This window comes from Diceros bicornis, assembly GCF_020826845.1.
Source record: "Diceros bicornis minor isolate mBicDic1 chromosome 12 unlocalized genomic scaffold, mDicBic1.mat.cur SUPER_12_unloc_1, whole genome shotgun sequence".
Classification (NCBI taxonomy): Eukaryota; Metazoa; Chordata; class Mammalia; order Perissodactyla; family Rhinocerotidae; genus Diceros; species Diceros bicornis.
In genome coordinates, this window is record NW_026690864.1 from 1,009,671 (window position 1) to 1,037,456 (window position 27,786).

Here is a 27,786-nt window from a genome sequence, read left to right on the forward strand (position 1 = left end):
CCACTTTATTTCCTTTAAGGCCTGACATTTTTCTCTCTGCCCTTTTCCTACACCCTCCATTGTGTGGTCTCTAAGCAGCCCTACTGCGAGCAGCTGTAGACGCTAATTCGTGGTTCACTGAGGTGTCAATTGAGTCTTAAACCAAGGAAACAACAGCTGCAAAACAATACTTGGCTCTGGTGCAAATATTTTCAAAGGTAGACTAAAGTTTCAACTGTTATTTTAGATAAACAAAACCCCAAACCATAACCTTCCATCAAGTCACAAAACAAAAGAACACGCGGCCGGAGTTTAATTCATTGCGTAGCGACATTTCTCATCTTGTTGCCACTATTTAGACAGGCTTTCAGGACTTTACCTTGACAAACGACTTCCTTCACTAGATGAAAAACTAGCTTCCGAAGCGATTTTGTTAGTTGTCTTTGTCTTGAATGTACCGCTGCCAATATTCAAACCTGTGAGAAGCACAAACATGGAGAGGGAGTGTCAGCCACCACGCAGCAACGAGTGAAGAAGAGGGCTCACAATAACTTTGGTGAAACAAATGTCAACAGGGGAAGATGCTGCTCAAGCCACAGAAGGCAGGGAGCTTCTGAGGCAAGGAACATGTTGATAGAACTCTGAAAGGAAGTGGAGCGTTTTCCGGTGATACTTAGAAGCCACAAAAAATAAAAAATAAAATCATTCGAAGAGCTCTATTCCAAATGACCACGATGCACATGTGAGCACACGGGTCTCTACTACAGCACCATGCACTGGATAATTCACCTTGTTATAACACATGGGCAGCAAGGGATCATCAAAATAATGGGTGCTGGGAACCAGGTCTCAGAAATAACTGACACCGCTGGATGACAGTTACCCACCCCACCCACCCTTAAGCCCTCTGCCAAATCCTCTGTTTTTCCATCTCCCAGGAGAGACTGAATCTCCATTGAAAACCATCAAGGCCACTCTTTAACCAGCCTGAAAAAGTTGATGGGGAAGATACACAATCCACCTCTTTCCTGGAGCCAGGGGAACCAGACTGTTCCCATGATGCTATCAGCGTGCAGGGCAATCCTTGACCTCTGCCCCCTGGGTGACTTCAGCCTTGGATGTTTCTGCTTCAATTCTGATTCTTAACTGGCAGTCACCTGAGATCACGGATAGAGAGTGCATGGGTGTCTCTGCAAAAGGCATTTGCTGAGTTTCTATCCTGTAACCTGCTTGCCTGCATGTAACCTCTGCAGCCAAGCCATTCTCTTAACAATGTGTCCGTGCTCAGCCTGAAGAGGGTTTCCATGTGCTTACCAGCATAAGGCCTTTTCAGACATGGAAAAGAAGGCGCAAGGTTGCAGTGGCTTTCCTTAGTGACAGGTCCAGAGGCAGAGACCTAACACATCTGATGCAGAAAGTAACTGAAACATGCACTGCTTCTTCAATAGTCAGATTTGGGGTGGCTCCTGAGTTCAGGGTGCCCATCCTCACCACTACCTGTAACAGCAGTAGCGGGGTACGCTAACCACGGGGTACGTGGCTTCCATTTCCCTCCACCCTGCCAGCCTGCCTCCTGCTTCTCTTTGGAGCTCAGAGAAGTCCCCAGGATCAGAGTGAGAGCGAGAGAGTGAGAGTGAGAGTGAAAAGTATTGTGTGAGCACACGTAAACTAAACGCCAGAGGCCGTATCTGACCTCAGAGACGGCTGACACCACCAGAAGGACTTCTATGATCCCAACGCAGGAAAATGTGGAATCTTGCAAAGCACATAGTGTAAATTTGAGTGTGGAGTGAGGGAACTGAATCTAGGGGTGCTTGATTATACAACCTATAAAGTATCGCTTATGAATAAATTAATAAACAAATACATTAATCATTAGTATATTAATAGTACCAACATTTTTTTGTGTGTGTGAGGAAGATGAGCCCTGAGCTAACATCCATGCTAATCCTCCTCTTTTTGCTGAGGAAAACCGGCTCTGAGCTAACATCTATTGCCAATCCTCCTTCCTTTTTTCCCCCAAAGCCCCAGTAGATAGTTGTATGTCATAGTTGCGCATCCTTCTAGTTGCTGTATGTGGGACGCGGCCTCAGCATGGCTGCAGAAGCGGTGCGTCGGTGTGTGCCCGGGATGCGAACCGGGCCGCCAGTAGCGGAGCACGTGCACTTAACCGCTAAGCCATGAGGCCGGCCCCCAACATTTTTGATATACATCCAAGGGACTACAACTTATGTCAAATTTACTCATCCTTTGAACTTGTCCAATTAACTATCCATATAAAATAAACTTACCAAACATAGATGTGTGGAGTCACTTTCCAACCACGTGTGTCTGCTAACTGGCTGTAAGGCTCCGAGGGAGGTGCTACTCTCTTGTCGCCTCCTTTTGTGAAATGAGGGGGTTGGATAAATACTTTCTAAATCTCTCTGGATTCTAATTCTGTGACTCAAATGTGAAGAAAGTGGTGAAAAGCAAACGGTTAAGGGCTCACGAGTGCTACATCTTTCCAAAGTGATGAAGCCCTCCATCGGGGCAGAGGCCCTGCTTCATACCTCAGCCAACTACAATGTCTCACATTCGCGGAGTTCACATAACACCCAGCACCACCGCGGCCAGCAGTCGCCGAGGGCTGCTCTCTAACAGGCCCTGTGCTGGGCATTTCGCCTGCAGTGGCTCACTGAATCCTCAAAACAACCAAAATAACAGAATTTTGCAGCAACCAATTCTAACACTAATATTATCTAGGAAATAGCTCTCTGAAGACAGACAGCTAAGTCTAATGCACCATATGTCCCTCGAAAAAATGCCTGTCTGATATAGACATCTTTGAGACAATTGGGAAATCTGGATATGGCCTGGGAATTATGTGATGTTAAGAGATCACTGTTCATTCTGATGGGTGAAATTATGGAATGGTGGTTTATGTAAGGATAAGGAAGTGACTAAGGTGTACTTCCTTCTGTATGAATCCATTTACTTGCACAAAGGGAGCTGAAGTGACATACTAAAAAAAAGGTGTAATAAAATAAAAACCAATGAAAATAATAAAAATGCAATAAAGTATACGAAAACAAAGAAAATTACAATTAAAACAAAAATCCTAGATTGAAGGAACTACACTTAAGCTTAAAATTTAGCTTTACTGGGATTTACAGTCTTTTCATTTAAAAAACCCAAAGTTTTCCAACATTCTGGTGAGGGAAAATAGCCCAGGATGATGTTCCCCATTGATGATTAAGAAACTGGAAGATGTGGGAAAAGAAAGAATTTGGGGCGTCTCCTGTGGTACTTAGCGACAAGTTACTATCATGACATGCCAGGTATAATCCAAGGGCCTGTAAGGACCATCGCCATGCCAGGGCTGGCACATATCCAGGAGGGAAGACTCTTCCAAATTCTTGTTTGTTAAGGACTGAAAAAGTACTGGCTGATTCTGATCCAGTGATAGCTTATTACAAAGCAAACTCCAGAAACTTTCAAAGAATGACCACCCTTCCCTGAGCACAGCACTAGCTGCTGCCTTGGGTCACCTAGACACTGGCTGTGAGTGCTGAATCTGCTCACTTACCTGACAGTTGTGATGCAGAAGCATCTGCCTTTTGGAACCTGTCTTCAGTTTGATTTGTATTATCCTGAAGGGTAGACCACTTCAGCAACTGGTAGGCTTTTGTTTCTACAGATTTAAAAAAAGGCACAGATAACTGGATATCCACATGCAAAAGAATGAAGTTGGACCCTTACCTTATACCATACACAAAATCAACTCAAAAAGGGTTAAAGACTTAAACATAAGACTGAAAACTATTAAATTCCCAGAAGAAAACATAGGAGAAAAGCTTCAGGACATTGGTTTTGGCAACGATTTCTTGGATATGACACCAAAAGCACAGTCAACAAAATTAAAAATAGACACACAGGACTATCTCAAACTTAACTTTTGCATGTCAAAGGAAACAATCAACAGAGTGAAAAGGCAACCTACACAATGGGAGAAAATAACTGAAATCATATATTTGAAAACGGGTTAATATCCAGAATATATAAGGAACTTCTACCACTCGACAACAATAACAAAAATCAAATAACCCGATTAAAAATGGGCAAAGTGCTTGAATAGACATTTCTCCATATACAAATGGTCAATAAGCACATGAAAAGATGCTCAAAATCACTAATCACCAGGGAAACGTAAATCAAAACCACAATGAGATATCACCTCACACCCATCAGGATGGCCACTATCAAAAGAACAGAAAATCAGCGTTGTGGAGGATGTGGACAAATCGGAACTCTTGTGCACTGCTGGTGGGTGTAGCTATTAGGGAAAACAGTATGGAGCTTCCTCAACAAATTAAAAATAGAATTACTATATGATCCAGCAATCCACTCTGGGTATATATCCAAAAGAACTAAAAACAGGATCTCAAAGAGTTATTGGCACACCCTTGTTCATCACAGCATTTTCCACAATGGCCAAGAGGTGGAAGCAACCCAAATGTCCATCAATAGTTGAATGGATAAAGAAAATGTGGCATGTACATACAATGGAATATTATGCAGCCTTTAAAAAGAAGGAAATCCTGTCACATACTACAGTGTAGATGAACCCTGAGGACCTTATACTAAGCGAAATAAGCCAGTCACAAGAGGCCAAGTACTGTATGATTCCACTCATATGAAGTAACAAAAGTGGTCAAAATCATAGAAACAGAAAGTGGAAAGGTGGTTATTAAGGGCTGGGAAGAAGGGGGAGGGAGTATTAGTGTTTAGTGGGTATAGTGTTTCAGTATTGCAAGATGAAAAAGTTCTAGAGATCTGTTGCACAACAATGTGAATATACTTAACACTACTGAGCTGCACACTTAAGAACAGTTAAGATGGTAAATTTAAAGTTATGTATTTTTTACCACAATTAAAATAAAAAGTAGAATTTGTCCATGACAATTCAGGTTTCTGCCTGTTGTCCCAGCATAATAATTAATAGAGTTGTCTTTTGTTAATCAAAAGTTTCCTAATTTAGACAATAAATTATATGGTGACGCTACTTAAGAGACATATGAGCCAAATGCAGTGCAATGGCACAGTTTGGCTACTCATCAAAAAACATCAACTGAAAAGATATCTGCTTGGCTCCTGACTGAACACTGATTGGATATATGATATTGCTAAATTGTTATTAACTGCTTTAGGTGTGAAAAAAATACACAGAAATACTGAATTTTCTACTACCTAGAAACAAGTTTCTTGAATTCCTCCTACGATGTTAACACTTTTCAAATGCATGCAAATTAGTTTTTTGAACTGTCCCTTTTTAGAAACTCTGAAAACAAACAAACGAAAAACAATTTAGTTGAACCCAGGTTTCAAGACTCGAAGTCAAGTTGTATGAATGTATTTGAGGTGGCCAAATTCTAGTCATTATTTTGAGTGGGTCTGTGGATAGGTTCAACTCACAGTAAAATGGTTTCTCTCCAGTCCAGGCCTTGCAGAAGCGGCTACAGGAATGAATCAGAAGACACATAACTGACTGCCTTGGTTGGGCAGCTGGTCCTCTGCAGCACGCGCTGCCCTGGCCCTCAGGCTTGCACATTCGAGTGTGGGGTCTCTGGGCTGAGTGAGGGGCGGGAAGGTCAGGAAGGGGAGGCGGCAGCAGGATGAGCTGGGGGACCCACCGCTGAGAAAATCTAACCAGGCTCATCGTAGGGACAGAGAAGAGCATCTGCAGGGAGCAAAGCCAGGTGCCCCAGAGGGGTCAGCAGCAGCCTGGGCACCCACAGGACACCCTTACCCTGCAGGACTGTTAACAGTGTCTGCTGTAAGTTAAAGTGGGGAAGACTGTTGGGAAAAACAATAAATAATGATAACGTAAAGAACCTGAGAGACACAACTTTCCCATTACCTCAAGGCTCAAGGATGCCTGGATGAAAGAGAGGCTGGAGAAATAGAGTTTTAGCACAGACATAACAAAACAGCATCCACGTCCACATCTCCAACATGGCCACAAACAAAAGGACTCCTGCTGTCAGCACCGGAGGCTGGCAATCACTGCTTTCCTGCTTTTGCTGGTTCAATTTAAGAACTTAACCATGAGCCCCTTATTACTGGATTAAAACTACCGTCACACTGACGAATACAAATGTAACTTATCTTGCCCTACTGAGAATCAATCAAGATAAAAATAAGTACTTAAAATGAGCATCATATTTTGAAATATTAAATGCTATATAGTTAAAATATGTACAGATCAGGGACTCAACTCTGAAAATAATAAATCCTAAGGCAACACTTTTTAACATTGCTGGATTGTGATATTAGTTGGGCAAACCTGAACTAGTATTTTGACAAATTTAATAAAGAAAACACCAGATGTCATGCATGCAGAAGGGGAAAGTACTGTTTTGCATAACTTGTGTATATGTGTTGGGTACTGGCCTAGGACAGAAAGTGTTTCTTGCTGTAGATTAGTCCCACTGTCCTAGGACAGCATCATAACACTCTCCTGTCAGTCCTACTACCTATATTACTTCAGATTTGTGGTAAGGTACTTTTGGGAGAGGAGAAGTATCAATAAAATCAAAGAATTCTAAAAAGGTAAGGAATCACTGTAAAAGAGGTAAAAATGTTCTGTTTTGTTTTTATTCTATAAAGATCAACCAAAAAGTTTTTCAGCTTTTAGGATACAAGTCCAGATCATAATGACCATATGCTATTTCTGCACTCAATTATACTGACTTGGTCAAGGAAAAGAGAGCAAAGATAAAAGTTAAAAAAAAAAAAGAATAGGAAAAGAAAAAAAGAGTAGCTTCTTGGTAAACAAAGGCTCCTGGCAGCTGGAAGCTGGAGTTAGGCTTTCCTCTCATCTATTGTTGTGAGGTAAATCATCTGACTCCAGTGAGCTGGCTCTCCTGCTCCTCAGAAAACACGTGCCTTTTATTTTTAGGAGAAGATTTTCGTGAAAAATATAAAGCTAGTAGTTGTGAGTTAATTTCACATTTGGGAGGATTAAGTATTCTGTCCAAATATAGGACAGTACGGATATTATCACTGGTCTGAGTCTAGCAAAGGAGGAATGTGAAGTGAATTCACATTAGCAGCAAGGGACCATTTTATTTTACCACTCTGGAAAAGAAAGGCCATTTCCATGTTCCACACACTTTCCATTCTGGTTTCCTTCTCTTCCTTCCTCTTATTCTTTTTTTTTAATTGAAGTATAATCAACATACAGCATTATATTAGTTTCAGGTATGCAACATAATGATCCAATATTTGTACATATTGTGAAATGATCACCACAGTTAGTTAACATCAGTCACCATACATAGTTACAAAGTTTCTTTTCTTGTGGGTGAGGAATTGTAGGATCTACCCTTCCCTTGCTTCTTGAAGGACTTGGACTCTGTAACTGGCCTTTCCCTTCAAGGCTGCCCTGAGTCTGCTTTCAACCGTACACAGTTTTGGAGGGATGTAGCTTGTCTCTCCAGTCTCGTTCTCCCAGAGCCCACCCCGCTTCCCAGCCATAGCTCCTTACTGGTATTTGATCTTTAAACCTTCTGTAGCCCTTCTCTAAGCGGAAAGTCAGTGAAGCTCACCCGGACAATTTTTATCTGGGACATAGCCGCCCTGACCTAAGTAATAGAGGGTTGGCAAAATCAAGCTGAGGACTGCTGGGCACATGGCCTGCTCCCATCCCCGATGCATGCTTCCTCGTGTGGTTTAAGGGCAAAGTGAAGTTTAAAAGGTGAAAGGATTAAGTGTATTCACTTGGAGGAAGAAACACTAACTGAGGCAGGACCAAGACACCAAACCAGCCAGAGGGGTTGGAGCAGGCGGCAGGTGCTGCTGTCTAACAGGAGGTCTGTGTCGGGCAGCAGATGCTCAGAGCTGTGGTCATTCTCCCATGGCATGTATCACACCCTCAGTCACCCCTGTTTTAGTCAGAAGAGCTGCACAAAACATTTGAAGGACTGGGAAACAACCCAAAAAGGAAAAACAAAATTAAGGTTTGGTTAAAAAATAACAATGAGAGGATAAAGGCTACATAGCCTGCGTAGAAACAAGGGAAGAGGGTTTAAGAACAGAAATTGCATAGATTGGACAGGGCAGGATTATAAATGCAGATGCTCTGGGGCCAAGCAGGTAGCACAGAGAAGTGAGTCTGGCCAGCTGGAGAGCACATGCCTGGCCAGGGGGGACAGCTGTTCTCCGGCTACAGCCAACTGCTGCCAGGTGGGAAAGTGGGCCTAGTCTTGCCAGACTCCTGCCTTTCTTAAAAAAAAAAAATGCAACACTGCACAGGCCAAACAGAACACATTGGAAACCTCGAAACTAGATGGTGGTGAGCAATTTTTTCTGTGTTCCCTAAAAGTGGCACAAGAACACTCGGAGAAAAACTTCAGCCAAGGGATATAAGCTAGATGTTAGCAAAAGCTTCCGTAGTTGACAGAGCTGAGAGACCCGGGAACACACTATCAAGGCAGGCTGCAAGAGCTGTGTGGAGGTTTTTAAGTAGCTGCTTGTATCAAATAGACCAGGCTTCAGACTCTTTGGAGGCAAGAGTCTACGTCTTGCTAGGGGCACTCGAACAATTCAGACCTCCTCCTGGAAAAGCCTAGAGGTCTTGGCCAGGACGCCAACTTCATAAGTCAAGTAGGCAAAGCTACGGGCATGAAGTTTCTGGTAACTCAGGCCCAGGCTCTCCTAGAAGGAAGAAGGATAGTGAAGAATCAAGCAGTTCAAAGCTGCACTGTATTGCCCTGCAGATTTATAGTTACGAAATGAATGAACGAACAAAAGAGCAAAAGTAACAAGTCTAGAGTTCAAATCAGCCTGCTATAGACAAGTGGGGGCCGAGTTCCTCCAGTTCCAAGGAGAAAAGACTTGAGTCTTCTCAACTGCAAGTAAACCCTAAGTCTGCAAATTCGAGGACTAGGTAGCCCCTTAAGGCTTTACTTTCCAGCCTGTGACTGAGAACTCCAGAGAAACGTTTCCGCTCATTAGTCATGTCAAACTCTCAGAAAATTATTGAGAAGTGCGTATAATTAGATAAAACAAATATTTCTAAAGAATACAATTATTGTCAATTAGAATGTTCTGGTACACACAGAAACAAATATATCTGCATGCTCAAGCTTTCAGTTCTGGATCTCTCAGTCAAGCATCTATTATACACTCAAATCTGTGTCAAGATTTAATTTAAAAAGTAGAAAATATTGCAATTTAAAACATAAAATAAAGGAGTCCAGGGGGTTAAAATCCATCCTTGGCTATTAATTCCAGACTGATGACACAAAGAGATAAATATGTTTTTCCCTACTTTGTTACATAAGCCAGCCAAACCCAATCATCTATCTTCCTACAAAGTGGTGAAGAATCACTGAGATTGTTTTTTTTTTTTTTTGGATATGCATTTCGTGTCTAGAAAATGGAAACAGCCAGAGAAGGAAAGCGAAAACATGCTGAATAAAGGGAGATAGGAGAGAGATGATGTTGAGGAGGGAAGAAAGAAAAAGCCTCAACTTCTTATCTTTTATTCTCTTTTATATGCAAATGTACACCTGCTAAAATACTTCTAAATCTAGAAAGAAAAAGAAAAAGAAAATATTTGATGAAAAAGTGCTTTTAACAACTCATTACAAGAACCAGAGAGAGGCAGGGTTCACCAGCCTCTAGGGGTGTCTCCAGGCAGAGAATCTGCCTCTGGCTTGCGCAGAAATCCCTAATGAAAGAAAGAAAAGTTGGGCCCGGAAAAGGAGTAACAAAGGGAGATGCAAACAATACCATCACTACAAATAGAAAAACAACCTTGAACCAACAAAGAACTGGGCATCTTTGAGTAAGGAAGGGGAATTACTATTCCTATAGGAAGTATGTAGAAATTTAAAAATTAAATTTGAAAAGTATTTTCTGTCCACTGAGTTTCCCAGTGCTGTTACTTTTCACATATTTCTACACCCATGCAAATTTTTTTCCACACTGTTACTAGATGTGTTGCTGATGCAGCAAACATAGTCATTTTTGTAAAATAAAATAAAAATTGTGACATATATTTCTAAAATTAATTCTAAAGATAAATATTATCACTGAAAATCCAGAAGTCATTTGTCTAGTAATCTGCTCAAATGAAAACAAGAAAATATTAGGATATGGGTGCCTTCACAATTCTGAAAATACAGAAAACTCATCTATATTTAGGATTTTTTTCAAAGGCCATAAGTCAATGTGAACCTGAAATACATAGGTTGGATCCATGACGAGAATCACTTTTCATGTCCAGACTTTCTGCAATAAACTCCACTCCCCCAGTGTTGTGGGCCTGTAAATCTATTGCCAAGGTTTCTCTGTGCTCTCAGAGACTGCTGATGTACAGAGAAGAGAAACTCCTACTTCACATGAGTTGCCTGAAGCTGCTTCAGAAAATAAATATTTAGGGGCCAGCCCTATGGCATAGTGGTTAAGTTCGGCATGCTCCGCTTCGGCAGCCTGGGTTCGCAGGCTCGGATCCTGGGTACCAACCTATACAACTTGTCAGCCATGCTGTGGCGGCGACCCACATACAAAATAGAGGAAGACTGGCACAGATGTTAGCCTAGGGCTAGCCTTCCTCAAGCAAAAACAAGAGGAAGATTGGCAACAGATGTTAGCTCAGGGTGAATCTTCCTCAGTTAAAAAAAAAAAATTTACATCACATTCTTAATTTCTACGGAGTAATTCAACAATTACACTTGAAAATAAATGTCAGGCTTGTAACTGAACTTTAACGAATGTTCCAAAACTGAACTGAACAGTTCCGCTGGTATTACTTCATATGTAAATTTATAACCATAGTGCCTGCCACTTAACATTGTTCAGCCATGGGAGGGGAATTTTTAACTCTCCAAGTCATGCAATCTTGAACTTTTCAAAGATTGAGTAATCTTGATCAGGAAGCTATATTTTATTGGCATAATTAAATATTTTTAAAAACAATATTTTTAGCAATTTGCATTCAATGATTTATATAATGAGAAGAATCAGAAATAAAGACAATAATATTATCATTAGCATTATAGTAGGGTCAGGAATAATCAATGTATAAGATGAACTAGATGTTAGAAATGTAAAATATGAAGAAATCTCTCTTCACCCCCTACAGTGGGTTGAATGATGTCTCCCCTAAAATTCATGTCCACCCAGAACCTCAGAATGTGACCTTATTTGGAAATAGGTTCTTTGCAGATGTAATTAGTTAAGGATCTCAAGATGAAATCATCCTAGATTTGTGGTGGGCCCTAAATCCAATGACAGGCATCCTGACAGGAAGAGTGGACACAGAGACAGAAAAGAAGGTGATGTGCTGATGGAGGCAGAGACTGAAGTCAAGCTGTCACAAACTGAGAGCCACCAGAAGCTGCAACAGGCAAGGAAGCCTTCTCCCCTAGAGCCTTCAGGAGCACGGCACTGCTGGCCTTTGGTTTAGACTTCTGGCATCCAGAACTGGGAGAGAATACATTTCTGTTGTTTTAAGTTTGTGGTACTTTGTTACAATAGCCCTAGGAAAATAATACACTTCATGATCCTCGATTTTATTAAAATATCTGAAGCCCAACCTCTTCTCTCCCCACTTGAGTCTCTTGCATAAAATGAAGGTGTTTCACAACATGACCTACAAAGGCTCTTTCAGCTTTGAGACCCCCTGCTCCATGGTTCTCAAACCTGGGGAGTCACCTGGGGGTGTTATAAAAGACTGATGCCTGAGCCCCACCCCTAGAGGTTCTGATGTAACTGGTCAAGGGTGTGGCTGGGGCATAGGTATCCACCCAGGATTCTACTGTCAACGACCAAGGAGAATTTCTCTAGGCATTTATGAATTAATTTCCTTGAATGCAGGAGCAACCAATCAAAAACACTCTTCAGAAAGGTGCCTTTCATTCTTTACTGACCATGTTAAACAAACACCACCGCCCTGCAATGTCATGAGTGAAGACGCTTTGCTGTAGCAGCAAAGGGGAAGCCCCAGCAGCCTGACATCTACCACAGAGACAGGGCCACAGGGACTGCAATGGACAATCCAGCAGCATGAGATGGTTCCCCTGGTTTTGCACGAGTTGGGGCTCCCAGGCTTGGCAGGTAACACGTCTTTCCTGATCCTCGTGCATTTCTGGGACAGGACAGGTGAGACACATTCTTAGTAAAGTCTCCTTAGTGGAGTGTTACGCCACTGTACTCTGGCGTCCAACGTTGTCACCACAGTCTTCTCTCCCAGGGTAAATCCAGTCACCAATGACAACCTGGCTATTGTATGTTCCCAGCCTTTTCCAATTTGATGTAAAACTCAAGCAATAACGTTTTGAGAAGCACTGCCCAGAACCCCAAGTGGCTGACCTCCCTCACAGCTTCTAAATGGACATACCTTAGTATGACATTGAATATTTCAGCTTGCCAAAGAATATCAGTGAGAAACGGCACTGTCAGGCAACCACTTTCAACACAGCTTGACCGAGAGAATAGGAGTCAAAAGAATGAGAGGCTGAATGGACATTCTTAGAGGCTTAATCCTCTTCAGATAAAAGCTGAGAGCCCTTTTCACACGGAGCTTAAGGAGATGAGTTTTGCCAGGATGGGCACGTGGGGTGGGGAAAGTATTGGTAGAGTGACTGAGTGAAAGAGACAGCGTTCTGGCCTGAATCAACAAGCATTTAAGGAAACTCCTTAATCTTTGGATTCCAACTCGTTTTTATTCATTCGTTTGACAAACTGAGTGCCCACTGTGTTGTGTGCCAGATACCGTGTCAGGTGACGGGTTTCTATGACATTTAGCATAACCTGTGTCACTTGCTAAAACTAAAACTCACTTCACTCTCAGAGGTAAATTCAGTATGAATACAAATAAAATTGCCAACGTGGGAAATTTCACTTGGGGGTATAAGTAGTTCAGATGAGATTTTCCCTCATAATCTAGATAAGCATGGCTTTAATCCTGGTCTAAGTGTTCCAGGGAAGCACTGACCTGAGTATTCTAGTCCTGCACGTGTACTCAGGCTCGCCCCGCTGTATAAAGGGCACACACACCTCCTGGCAAAATCCATACTCGGAAATCCTTGCAAGTGCCCACCTCTCTAGGCCTAACACGAGAGAAAGGAAAGGTATAGCTTCGCTCATCATCACTCGCAAAGCATCCTTGTGGAGCTCATCTTTTGTGATGATATACACTGATGTTTAATTAATCCAGACACCTTGATGCAGTCGCCTCTCTTGTAAAACGAAAGCAGCAGGCTGGTGGAACAGAAGGAGTTCAGGGATTAAATCTTGAAGTTTGAGTTCGATTCAAGATCCAACACACTAGCTATATGGCCTTGAGCAGGACTCAACCTTCCTAAGTTTCTGTTGGACTGACTGTAGAATGGGTCCCTAATGTTTACCCCACAGGACTGTTGTGAGGATCAGAGATGATGAAGACTTAGGAGGGGCAAGGACCCAGTCTTATTCCCAGGACTTAGCCAAAGTAAAGGTGTAATATACATGCAAATGATATACTATCTATTATAGGGAGAAAACCACACATTCATAGATATCAAAATTATTCTTTGATTTCTACCTTAATTCTTCACTGTGAACAACCAGACTAATGAAAGGGGTAGATTGTGTTAACAACAACAGATCATACAGGCTGTGGGAATATTTATTCTGGTTGTGTGTGTGGGTCTGTGTACGGGAGGGTTTCTATGTAAATCTTAGCACAGATTGCAGGAGCTCAACTTATGAAACCAACACTCTGCAAATGATTAACAAAGCAGATGCCTTCAGAGTGACAGCAAACTCTTTAAGGATGAGCCCCTCTGCCAAGGAGACCTATGTTTGGAAGTGATAAGCAAATAAGAAAGGGAAATAAAGAAATGAGAATATTGGCACATTTGACTTCTTTCATATGGAATGAGAATCACAGTCTCTTAGCATTAGAAGGAACGTCAGTTCCAGAAACAAGAATTCCTTCCACAGTGTCCCTCTAGAGAGTAGGTTCCTGCCATGGTTCAAGCACCCAGCACAGAATCTTATACCTGGAAGACACTCAGCTTGGTTTTGCCTCAAAGAAGAGCTAGAAAGTTCTTCCATTACTGAGCTGTGAATTCCTTCCCTGCACCACTCACACACAGAGCCCCCTGAGAGACTCTAAAATTACGCTTGATCAACGTTCTGTCTTGTACGTGGAGGCCTCGCAAATATTTAAAGATAGCTTTTGTACCCTTCTCAGGTTAAACTTCCCCAGGGCCCTCATCATTCAGAGCTTCCCCTCCATTCTGCCCAAACTCCTGGTGCCTGCCTGGGTTCACTTCGGTGTCTTTCTCTACTACATCTCCTCTGAGACGGCTGTAAAGCAAATAGTCACGCAGAAGGACCCACACTAAAGAAGAGCACTTCTGGACTGTCCAAACTCACTACTGGAACATGCTGGTCGTCAATTCGTCAATTCAGGAAGCAGCTTTAACAAGTAACTTTCAATCATAACATCAACTGGGTTTAGTTACACTAAAGTAGCCAAAGCTTCATTATAAAGCAATCTCATCCACAAGGGAGATTCCCACAAAAAGGACTCATGGGAAAACGTTGACGATAATTTTAGGGTATTAAGAATACTGGTGCCCTCATTAGACTCAAGGTTTTAAAAAACATTCTGTGTATATCTGTGTATATTTCCCAAAACATGTTCCACAGAATATTAATTCTGTTGGCTGTTCATAGGAAGGATTCCATTTTCAAATAGAAGATAATTATTTGAAACTTTAAGTTCACACCTTTAAATGGGTCATTTACTGAAAGTCTAAAAGTTTTCAACGTGCTCCCTGCACTGTGCATGTTGCAGAGGGAGAGCGCGATTATGCGGGATTTGGTCAGAGAATGTGTATTCCCTGAAGCATTTTCGGGGTGGAGCCTGCACAGAACACGCTTGGGGAAACGCTGCATCCGCCCATCCACACGGTGAGGTGGCACAGCAGGGGAGGACTGTCGCCTGGGAACCGTGTGCCCTGCAACGCCCTCACCTGTGAGCCTGTAAGAGTTATGGCACACAGGCACTCACAGGCAGAGATGCTGGGCCTTGACCAGTGAGAGCCCCAGGAGCCACTGCACCACGTTGTTGTGATTCTTCTCTAAGGGTTTCTCCACGGGACTAATTAGAAGTTCCAAAAATATCATGCAACTCTCCTCAAGATTCCTTTTTGATGGGGTAAATATCCTTCTGGATTCAAATCATCAATTGAGTTCTTAAGTGGAAATTTCTTGCAGAAACTAATTTAGCGGTACCACTGGGAAGCACTGTCTAGGAGGAATTATGGCAGCACAGGGCTTGGGCGAGTCTTGGTCCCAAGTGGCTACCGCAATTCAGGAGGTGGTGTTCAGATGCCTTTCCAAGACTCGTCTCAGGATTATGCTTTCTGTGGCACTGTACCCCCAGCCCCCTGCTTCTTTTCCTCTTTGAGTTTGCTTTGTGAGATTCCTTTTAACTAGATGGCATTGGTTTGAAAAACTGGGGACTGTGGGGCCAGTGCAGAAGATCAATACTACTACTAACATTCACATGAATATTATTATTATAAATCGCAGCTTACATGTATTGAGTGTGTAGTGCACGCCTGGCACTTGCACACACACGATCTCATGTAAACTTTAAGACCATCTTGCCAGGTGGTATGTCTGCTTTCCCAGTACAGAGGCTCAGGGAGGTGGAGAAATAGAGCAGGGAGTAAAATGCTGACACTGACGGCTGATGCCAAAGCCCAGGCTCAATTGCAACATCCCCTCAACCCTGAGAACAGCCTCTGGAATATTCCTTTTCTTTGGAATATTCTAGAAGGAATGCAGCCCATAAAACAGGAAAGTCTCAATAAAACTATTATAAAGGGGGAGGCAGAGTCTATCTTTTTTTTTTTTCTTTGTGAGGAAGCTCAGCCCTGAGCTAACATCCCATGCCAATCCTCCTCTTTTTTTTGCTGAGGAAGATTGGCCCTGAGCTAACATCCATGCCCATCTTCCTCTACTTTATATGGGATGCTGCCACAGCATGGCTTGACAAGCAGTGCGTCGGTACACTCCCGGTATCTGAGCCTGAGAACCCTGGGCTGCCACAGTGGAGCGCGCGTACTTAACCACTTGCGCCACTGGGCTGGCCCCAGACTCTATCTTAAATCAAACTATATACCTGCTTTACTCTACCAAGGCCAAATCTCCAATAATTATGCCAAAGACACAAAGATTTAATAAAGAGATAATGGTCAAGAACTTAGAGATTAAACTATTACAATGTTATATGTCAATTATATCTCAATTTAAAAAACTGGGGAAAAAAGAACTTAGAGAGCAAAGTAGTTTCAATCACAGACATGACAACAGCATTAAAGAGTCAAGGCACATGAGGCCCTCAAACATTAATTTCATGGGAAGTCCAGCGGGTGGGGAGCAAAGAAGAAAGAGAGTATGGTGGCGAGGACAGAATGGAAATGCTCAAAGTAAATGGCTTTGAAAGTTTATTTTTATATCTCCCAAGTTATTTTATATGTCTAAAACTTTGGCATGCAACAGGCACAAAGGATTTTTTTCTTTATTTCTTTTTTTTTTTTTTTTTGGTGAGGAAGATTGGCCCTGAGCTAACATCTGTTGCCAATCTTCCTCTTTTTGTTTGAGGAAGATTGTCTCTGAGCTAACATCTTTCTCAATCTTCCTCTATTTTGTATGTAGGATGCCTCCATAACATGGCTTGATGAGCAGGGTGTAGGTCCGCGCCCAGGATCTGAACCCATGAACCCCGGGCCGCCAAAGCAGAGCGTGCAAACTTAACCACTACGCCACCGGGCTGGCCCCACAAAGCATTTTTTTAAAACTGCCAACTATTAATTGACTGATGGTAGGTTGTTGGAATTAAAATTTCTTTAAAAATCTTAATGGTAAATAGCCCTTATTATTTCTAGGCACATCACACCTCTTTCTACAAGAAAAAAAGAAAGATTTGAAACTCCAGTACTTAACTATCTCTTCTCTTATAAAGAAAGTCTATGAGAAAATAACGTTTGCACTAATTTTGAGGACAGTCATCTGCTCACAGCAGGGAATGACTGGAAAGAATACTGAAAAGAGAAGCAAGAATGGGCAACGAGATCACTTCCTGGTTTCTCTCCAATAAGTCTTTATAATTTTAACTGAAATAAATTCAGAGATCATTAGATACTTCTGCATTCAAAGATAAATGCAAGAGAAAAGTCTCCAAATGACTTCTTGATTATCTGCAATTTGGGATCATCTACACTTCTACTAACAAAAAAATAAAGAGGGAACGCTACCAGAGTTTTCTCAAAATGAAGAATAAAAATGCAATAAACATATCACTGGGAAAATGTTTAAAAGAAAAGAAAACCTCTGTATTTCGGAATGAAATATTATCTGATGCAGAATATATACAATAATTGCTCTATTATAAACTCTTTTTTCAAAACCAGAGTTCATCACAGAAACATGAGTTTAAAAAATTAATCATCAGGCTATGAATTGTATTGTCATAAAAGAAAGCTATTCTTTTCCGCTTATAAACAACAAAACGACCACATATGCAGATGCATGCCTCAGTACCGCAGTGCAGTGGTGTGGTTACTTGTATAAATATTTAAAGTCAGACCTTTGAATTTATAATGAAGTAGTGTACCACTTTACAAAATAAGATCCTAGTAAATTTAGACGTATGACAAATAGAACTCTGTTCAGAATACTCATTGCTGCTGTTGATATTCTAAAACTAAAAATGTAATGATATTCAGATTCCAGCTAAACAAGCGTAATACATGTGCAGAAATCTTAATAGGTCTTGATGAAACGTTACTGCTAAAATTTTTAAATTATCACATGGGCTTTGTAACTGAGGCACAAGCAAGCTTCTTGTCTGGCATTTTTTTTTTTTCCTGCTCTTATTTTAATGAGACACATTCAATTATCACAGGAAAGAAAAGAGTAAAATCAGAAACAGCTGTAGTTGGCCACACAATGACTGGTGTTCCCCACGGAGACTGACGTTGTCACACAGACGCAGGTGCTGAAAGGCTATGTGATGGGGTGCTCACACGTGTAACTGTGTAACATGATCATGAAGAATTCAATAGGCATGCTTATTTTCCACCTCAGTTTCTGCTAATGTAAGCGCACACATCATGCTCTTACAATTAATCGTCCCCTCCAGCACGTAGTAGTTGAATATACTTGCTCTTAGCAGAGTCCACACACCACTAACCTAGAATGTTCTGATTATAAAACAAGGTTGAATCCTGTGTTTGAAACTCTTAGGCAACCATAACTTTACCTGTGATTGGAATCTTTGCTGCCATGCTCTCTTCCTTGCCCTCGTCTCCGCAGCCACTTGAAACGTCTAAAAATCAAACACAAGATAATAAAAGTGTATTTCAAGGTTATATTGACGGAATAGGCCTTTGCTTTTTTTTTTTCTTAACTGCCATTCCTTTTATTTTCACTGCTTCCCCACCTCCTTTCTTTGCTTAGTTTATTTCTTGTCTGAAATAGTACTGTTCCTAAAAAGAAACCTATTCTAAAACTAAGGTATCTCTATGTTGCTTTCATGCAAAATGATTTAGCCTGACATCAAATTTGACTGGGGCTTAAAACAAGCGAGCCTCAAATCCTGTGCATGTGTATCAGCTTCTGAATATATCCTGAGCAACTCATAGCTCTCTTGGGAATACATTATAGCGGTTTATTGGCATGTCTTAACAATAACGTTAAAATAATCACAATTTTCGGGCCGGCCCCGTGGCTTAGCGGTTAAGTGCGCGCGCTCCGCTGCTGGCGGCCCGGGTTCGGATTCTGGGCGCGCACCGACGTACCGCTTCTCCAGCCATGCTGAGGCCGCGTCCCACATACAGCAACTAGAAGGATGTGCAGCTATGACAGACAACTATCTACTGGGGCTTTGGGGGGAAAAATAAATAAATAAAATCTTTAAAAAAAAATAATAATCACAATTTCTGGATACTAAAAATTGGTTATTAAGTTTTGGGGGGCATAAACTCTGATTCTTAATCATCTGTTTAAACTTATAAAAGGTTCTATTATAATTAAAAAGAATGTTTACCAATTATGAGTAAATTCTATTAAGTGATATCAAAAACTTCACAGTACTCTATGTGAAGTACTTGATGGACTCATTTTCATAGAATCATCTTCATCTTTGTGGGATGATAATAATTATCTACTGCCAAGTGCTTAGTCCTGTTAAGATTTCAATTTATAAAAACTTATTTTATTGGAAATTCAGCAGGACAGCAGATCTACAATTAGGTTTCCTATTCCTGTTAGACTGAATGAAAACATATATTTATTGGAAGGTGGTATAAAACAAATAACATATTATACATATTAAAATTAGAAGTGTTCTTGAGTCTGCTTTTTTATAGGTACACCTTGAGAAAGGGTGTTTGCGTTGACTCTGAATGCGTTTTTGCTGTGGACAGACCCTTTAACAACAGTTACCTTGTTCCCTTGTAAGAACACTGTTGAGCCATAGAGTGGGTTTCGCTTCCTTTATTCCACTACTGTCATTCAGAATAGATGGCAAGCTGCAAGATGATTCATTACTGTGAACGGCCGAACTGTCGTCACACTCTTCTGTAGGGGCTTTTTTCAATAACGCTGCTGCCTACAGTGTTTAAAAGAAATAAAAATAAACTCTAGCCACATTCCCGTTGGTCTCAAAGACCCAGCCTTCAGACATAATTTTAGGTTAAGCTTTACTTTGGATTTAATTTGCTTCCTGACATTTAATTGAAATTAAAATGTCTTCAAGATAAAATAACATCTGATTATTTTGCAGCATAATTTAATTCTTTACAACAACTTACACTTGTAATAATACATTTTTTTGTGGCCTGAATCTTATGTCATGCTGAAGTGTTCTGCTTGTGAAGTACGTATGTGAAATGTGACCACTCTTGTGAACCTGGGCTGGTTTATCCAAGATCGACTCTCTCATTGCATGAATGCTGTTGGTTTGGATTGAGAAAGAGATGTGGAAAAATGTGACCTTGCAGTATCCCCATCCTTCCAGAAATGACCCCTGAACTTCCCTCAAATGAGAAGACTGTAGAAAAACTTGGTGGCTGAGAAGGAGACACTAAGCAAAAAGAGAATTGCCCTTATTTTAAAGCATAATTGTCAATCAAGGATAAACACACTCTGCACTTTGCTGCTAAGTCTGCTGGGGAGCTCAGGAAACTTACTAGCCACACTGCCTATCTGTTTTCAAAGGGCACCAAATTGTCTTACCCATATCGCCTCATGTGTCCTGGGCAGGGAGGTGGGCACAGATTTTATCACAGCCAACTTGAGAGGCAGAGAAAAAGTAAAAATTAACAGGACAGGTAAATACCCATGTCTCTTAATTTCTAGGTCAACACTCTTCCCCCAAGAAATAAAACTATACTGGTAACAAGAGTTAAACAACCAATGATGACATTGTCCCGCTGCCAGAGTGTGTTTCTCTCTCATTTCCTACTTGGAAGTGGTGATTTGCCCAGGCTGCTGGGAGAGGAAATCTCGGTGGTGGTGCTGACCTTTCCCTGGTCTCTGGCAACAGTAGTAAATACAAGGAAATGTCCAACTCAACCTGTAGAATGGACACGAGACTCTACAAGTTAATATGAAGAGCAAAACTGGACAAAGCCTCATAGGTCATCTTTAGTTTGAGAGCGAAGGGGTAACAACAGAATTCTCTAGTGAACAAGGGGGAAGATAATCATCTCTTCTCATGAAGATGCCCTGACAGGAAGAATCACAGAGGCAGAATATGGAAGATCTTGCCTTGTAAGTTTGGCTTTGAACATACAAGGCCACTGCCATCGGCCTTGATATCCCTGCAAGGCTCCTGCCCTCTGCCCTCCCCTGGACCAGCTGGCCACCTGGATCCACGGCCTATCCTAGGGGCCGGAGCAGCTGATTTTAGGGGATTTAAGGAATTCTAGTCTCCTCGGCCGAAGGACTTGGTGTCAAGTTAGCCTTGTAGCCAGCACCTGTCTGTGGTCCAGTTCTAGTAACCAGGAGCTCTTCCTCTATTTACATAAAGTAGTCCCTGAATTTTACTCGAGTTGTGACAATTCTCTGTTGGGATGACCTGCATTGTATCCCTGTTTCTGCATACTGGGGTTCAGGTGTAGAGTCCTGCCCTCGAAGCTCAGGCCAGGGCTGGTTCCCATCACTGGCTGCCATAATGCCTCAATCCCAGCTGCCTACATGGACCACTGTACTGCACCTGCTTCCAGAATCTGTCCAGGAAGACAGGTGTGAAGAATAGTGTCACCTCCTTGACCTGCCATCTCTCAACTGTCAGTGCGCAAGCTGGACCACTGTGGCCTGTCTCATTTCCAGACCTCCACCTCTCCTGCTCTAGTCTGTCTGCTTCCACAGAGAGATAAGCTCCTATTCTGTGTGCCCAATCATCCTGGATCTATGAAAAGCATTTTAGAATATGAACAAAAAGAACTGACCCAAATTCTGAAGTGAAAGTTATAATTTTCTTTTCCTAAAATAATTCAAACATTCTGAGAGAGCCTCAAATATGTATTTCTTCGTCGTATTACCTTATGCAATAGCTGTAACTAATAATTTCTTGGCATGACTTCGTAAGAGCCACTGTTTTAACACATATTTTAAGAATAAAATTGTTAAAGGACTTTCTACACTTTTTACTGTAGAATTTGCAGATAATGGAAACTGTTTTGGATTGTCAATGACTCAGATTACTTGTAACTGGGCCCTCAATGATGACACACAATTTATCTCACTGTTTTGTGCACCTCTTTCATATTAAGACCCTCTTTTGCTTTAGCTGGGTTCCAACTGGGTTTCAAAAGAACACAGAATAAAATGCTATAATAATCCTGCAAATGTCTTTCTAATAAGTCCTTGTATACTTGATAAGAATACCACCACTGCTACTAGTTCTACACTCTGCCCTCTTTTTTTTTTTTTTTACCATGGTGAGGTAAATAAAGTAGTGGGCATACTGCAGGTTTTCACTTATTTCATATATTTTATCCCATTTATCTTCACTACTCAATACTCTTATCTCTAGGATTTCTCTTACTTTTTTGATAGAGATGTTTATAAAAGGACTCATCTTTTAAGATAATCCTAGAGATAATTTCTCAAAGATGAGTCTTTTATTTTATAAGGATTTTGATGGATGGTCAAATTACATGAGAATGGTTGGCTTCACTTTACTGGACCACAGAGCCAAGAAAGAGAGCAGCAGATCTGCCCAATGGGTCATTCATAAGGGAACCCACAATATAAATCCCTAATAAGCAGGTAATAATGATAAGCAGGGACAGAAACAAAAGTCAATCTCAGACAAGGAATGGTTAGAGGTTTCTAGTCAAAAACAACTTCTGCAGAGTCAGGAAAAACATCTGTAATACATTCTCAGGATGTACTGTTTGCAGATGCTTTAGCCAGGCATATTTCTAAGGAAGTCCCCAATTTGAAGGAGCTTGCAGTCTGAAACTGACAACACTAACCCATACCTACAAAGAAACAAAAGCCCAGAGAAGAGGGAACAAGCTGCTTTACACAGCTCATGCTGGGACTGAATGGGCTCTGCAAATTGGAGCTCTCTATCTGAAAAATGCCACCAGACAACACTTTTACCATGGGCCTCCTGATGGTGCTTATGAATAGACTATGCTTGGGTCTCAACTTATCTGTTAGCTAATAAAGGCTCTCTTTGATTTCATACATTTGGAGCCCAGGAGGGAGACTGGGGACTGTCTCACTGTTCTCAGCAGTCTGGAGCCTAAGTCAATAGAACAAACTAGTTCCTCACTTTTCTGCCTTCCCAGGAGCCAGGAGAAAAGGCTTAGAAATTCAATGCCAAGGCACACACTATTTGTAGAATGACTGATGGTCATATTTGACATCTTAGAAAGGCAAATCGTCCTATGATTTACACTTAGCAGGACACTTAGAATTACTGGCTCAATTCTACCAGAATTTTTCTCAAAGGTCAGTTACGGTTCCTGCTAGGTCTAGAACCCCAAGAGTCATCTAGGCTGCCTCTTAATTTATATCCAGAAACTTAACTGTGATATTCAAATGCATAAATAGACAGATGAAGATAATAACGGAAAAGACTTTGTGTCCAAAATATCATTAAGAAAAATGAAAGGCAAAAATCAAACTGCTCAAAATATTGCAACAAATTGTACGAATTTATATAAAAACAATTCTTACAAGTCAACAAGAAAAACATTACTAACCTAATAGAAAAATGAGCAAAGGACACGAACTGGCAAATTATAAAAGAAGAACCACAAAGGGCTCACAAATAGGTAGGGGAAAAGTTTGACCTCAATGGTAAATATAAAGGTCAAATGAACAAAAAAATTGGATGTCATTTGCACTTCTCAATTTGGTGCTCAAAAAAAAAAAGGTTGATAGCACCCAGTTTCATAAAGAGCTCAGATTATATATATATATATTTTCCTCCATTCCTTGTGACTTTGATGACCCCTCCAGAGTGAGATCTGGCAGTGCAGAGCAAAAGGCTGAAAGACACGCATTCCCTTCGACCTAACAACTCTACATCTAGGAATTCATTCTAAGGAAATAGCATGGATATTTGTACAAACTGAATTGCTCAGATGTTCTTTGAAATTTTTTTACTACAGGAAAAATTAAAAACAACTTAAATGTTGAACAAGAGGCTGGTTAAAGGGACAGTGGAATAGCCACACAGGGGTCTCTGCACAGCTGTTGGAAATGATGTAGAAGAACATGTGATGGTATGAAAGGAAGTTCACTTGTGACAAGTGGGAAAAAAAGAAGCTATGGACACAAACAGTACAACCCATGTTTGCCAATATATTAAATATTAAAAACCATACACCACAACGTCAACGGGCAATTTTATTTTCTCCTTTTTGTTTACCTTAATATTCCAAGTTTGGTTTTCTTTTTTTCCTGCTAGTTTTTTAAGAAAAACACATGCTAGCTCCAAAGGAATCTGATTTCTGCGATGGATGGTACAAATACAAACAGAAAGCGAATGTGAAAGCATTTAATAAAATTACATTTCCTTCTGTATGTAAATCAGTGCTGTTAATGCAGAGACAGAAAAGCAGGAGAATTAAAAACCACGGATGTAGACAGCAGATGACAATTTCCCCTAATACACAGATTTAACTGACTTTTTCCTCAAGAACCTTCCTCTTGCACACCAGAAGTAATTTTTCAATGTTTAAAGAGAAATGCAAGCATCATCACCTAAGGTATGTCTAAGTTATAGGAAGGGGATTTTATCTGTGCAGCAATTAAAAGAAAGGGGAAAGTATTCATATGAGCCAGCAAATGAGTATTCAAGAGAGAAGACCAAGAGAACAGTCGATCCTTAGGGAGAGATGAAGGGATTTCTGTGACTAGTCATGTGTCTTTCTGGTATGTGTGGTGGGGGCACTCTATGAGTGCCACCAGTAAGCCACTCTGCTTTCCCTGGAGAAGTTCTCCTCGGTGGAAACAGACATTACTTAGGAGAGAAGGAGTATTAAGGCACTTTGTGTTTTAATGAAGCACCCAACTCATTTTTTTTTCCACATAAAGTAATTATAAATTTTTCTGATTTAAAAGCCTGCAGCTCAATTATGTAATTGCCTAATAGGGTATGGGGGTGCTGTGGATCTTATCTGGTCTCAAGGGGACATAATCTGAGTTTCAGCGGCTTTAATGATGTATTTACTCAAGAGACAGGACTGACTCTAGCTGACAGCAAGGGGACCCACAGGTAAACATCATTTACACGTGACTGTTTAATTAGCCATTTACCCAAGAGATCAAAGTAAATATTTCTGAGCTGCATTAGACTCTTAGCCAAGTAATTTTTAGTAGAACTTTCTTAAATTTTGAAAATCTCTTATTTTTAAGATTTTTATCTACAGAGAAATATGTAACTCATGCTATTTACTAAAGGTGTATATTGTTTCAATACAGGGAAACAACCAAAGATACTTGATTTTGCTAATAGTAAAAGCATGACATGTAAATCAAAGCAGTCCTAGAACTCACAAAAGCATTTTGTTCTAAAGTTCGCAAGGCTTGCCCTGCCCACGTCATTTTGGTAACATTGTTCTTTACGGCTGTGCATTTCTTCAGTCACAACCTAACCGTTTCAGAAACTGCCTGCTTACTTCGATTTTTAAGGACAGATTTTGTGATTAATTTATTGGTAATTTTTATGATTGTCACTAAGATGAGATCAGGATGATTTAAAAGGGAACAAAAAACCTACGAGGGGAGGCAGAATAGCACTTGATTCATAAGTTATTAATTGGGCAGCCCCTTCTCATTAATAATGGAGTTATTGGGCCGGCCCCGTGGCTTGGCGGTTGGGTGCGCGCACTCCGCTGCTGGCGGCCCGGGTTCAGATCCCGGGCGCGCACCGACGCACGGCTTCTCCGGCCATGTTGAGGCCGCGTCCCACATACAGCAACTAGAAGGATGTGCAACTATGACACAACTATCTACTGGGGCTTTGGGGGAAAAAATAAATAAATAAAATTAAAAAAAAAAAACAAAAAACCAAGCAACACTGAGAGATCCTTTAAAAAAAAAATAATGGAGTTATTATTTGAAAAATTATGAGTGGATTGGTTGTCTGGAACTGGGAATATGTTTTCTAATATAAACAACACCTTTTTAAAAGAAGATGACTAGATAGGAAAGGGCAGTGGACCACTGCTTATTTCAGCCTTGACACGGCTGAGATGTGACCTACTCGAGTGAACAAGAATGGAATACAATGTTGTTACAAAATGGTACTAGAGAAAATGGACAACAAAACCGGAAAACAAATCCTTCTTAGGATCTACATTTATTGGGCCAGCCCAGTGGCAGAGTGGTTAAGTTCCCCTGCTCCGCTTCAGCGGCCCAGGGTTCACAAGTTGGGATCCCAGGCGTGGACATATGCATGGCAGGTGCATCAAGCCATCCTGTGGCAGGCATCCTACATATAAAGTAGAGGAAGATGGGCACGGATGTTAGCCCAGGGCCAATCTTCCTCAGTAAAAAGAGGAGGATTGGCAACAGATGTTAGCTCAGGGCTAATCTTCCTGACTTAAAAAAAGAAAGAAAGAAAAAAAAAAAAGATCTACATTTATCAATAGGTGTGGAACAGATCTAAAAAACACAGGTTCTGTTTTTCCTCAAGAACATGGTTCTTTCTCAAAGAACATTCACATAACTGGTATCATACCTCAAACAAAACAAAACTATAGGTTATTTATTGAGTCACAGGAAGTGCAGTGAAATGAAAATATGTGTGGGAAGGATAGCACAAGATTACCTCTGAAAAGGGGCAGGGGCTTGAGGAGAAGCGCACAGGGGCTGTATCTCCATAATAATTTATTTCAGGAGAAAGAAATTGGGGAGGAAGGAGGTTAGAGGAGGGAGAGGAGGAGAAGGAGAAAAGGAGGGGAGAAGAAGAGGAGAGAAAGAGCAGAAGAAGGGAGGGAAGGTGCGTGAAAGGGGGAGAGAGAAAAGCCAAGAGGGAGGGGGAAAAGGAGGAGGGGTAGGAAGATGAGGAGAAGGAAGATGAGGAGCAGGTCTGAAATAAATAGGGTGCAATGGTAACGACACATGTGAGTCTGGGCTGGTAGGCATGGGATTCCTGGGTTCATTTTATCACTCTCTGTTTGTATGTTTGAAATGCTTAAAAAAGCACTTCTACTCTCTTTTAATCAAAGGGGCAAAGAAAGGGGGGCTTGAGAAGGACTGAAGGTGCTCTGAGAGGCTTGAGGGGTGATGGCCGAGGCTCTGGACCGCACAGCCACACAGGTGTGTCACTTCAGTGCAGAGATGGCAAGCCGCGCCTCCGGGAGGGGCACATGCAGAATCCTCGAACTTTGTGCATGATAAAAATAAAAAGGATCAAAGCCAGAAAACCCTATATTACATATAAGGATGAGAAAACATACATGAAACTAGACACGTTCACAAGACATTAAATTTAGGAAAGGAAAGGCCATCTCTCTGAATATATGGCTTTTCCAGGGAATGACAAGGACTACGATGGGAATGCTCTAAATCTGGGCTCCTGGGTTGGAGCCCATCCTGCTTTCCTTGGGAATCTGCTCCATCGGTTCCCTTGTCTCTTCAGCAGTTCACACTCCCCTCTGTGCCAGCTCCTGAGTCAGGCCCCTTGCTGTCTTGTCTGACCCACAGCAGGGCTCGCTCCTCTCCGTCTCAGTCCTAATCCAAGCAGACAGAACTCCCCAAGGCGCAGCAGAAATCTTATTATAGCCCCGCTCGAAAAGCTCTACCGGCTTTTCAAAATCTACTCAATTAAACACAAACTCCTTAGCCTAGGCTGGACCCGGCACAACAAGGCTCCACTCCCTTGGACCTTCTCGCCCACCAGCCCACACATCAGCCACAGAAGACGGCTCTGTTTCCCGGGTCTGGATGGAGTGGAGAAAGAAAACCAGGATGCTACAAGAGGCTTCTAAGTTCCTTGGAAAATGCTGTGGTAGATATGCTTAATTAGGTTAGCTCCAAAACCTGAATCAACTTTATGTAAGGAGTTGAGATTCCTACATAAAACACTATGCAAAAGGCCTGAGAGCAGAAAGTTAAAACCAACCATAAAACCTCACTATTATTTAATCTTTTTTCAAATATGTTAACCATTGTTAAGAACATGACTATTTCCTTAAATGAATAATTTGTACATCTTGAAACTTATTAAAAAAAATAAAAATTACTAACCCCTGTCCTCTGGTCCACGTTTTTGACTGGAAA

General features: G+C 41.3%; 2 long non-coding RNA genes across 2 annotated transcripts; both read right to left on the reverse strand.

Annotated features, from left to right (window-relative positions):
* Nucleotides 1-359: 359 nt before the first annotated feature.
* Nucleotides 360-18,331, reverse strand: LOC131401620 (uncharacterized). The gene is made up of 3 exons (XR_009217802.1): nucleotides 18,293-18,331; nucleotides 3,548-3,652; nucleotides 360-455 (listed from the first exon to the last, which is right to left on the reverse strand). It is a non-coding gene; the product is annotated as an uncharacterized LOC131401620 (long non-coding RNA).
* Nucleotides 18,332-27,781, reverse strand: LOC131401624 (uncharacterized). The gene is made up of 4 exons (XR_009217807.1): nucleotides 27,754-27,781; nucleotides 20,269-20,325; nucleotides 19,477-19,642; nucleotides 18,332-18,358 (listed from the first exon to the last, which is right to left on the reverse strand). It is a non-coding gene; the product is annotated as an uncharacterized LOC131401624 (long non-coding RNA).
* Nucleotides 27,782-27,786: the final 5 nt, after the last annotated feature.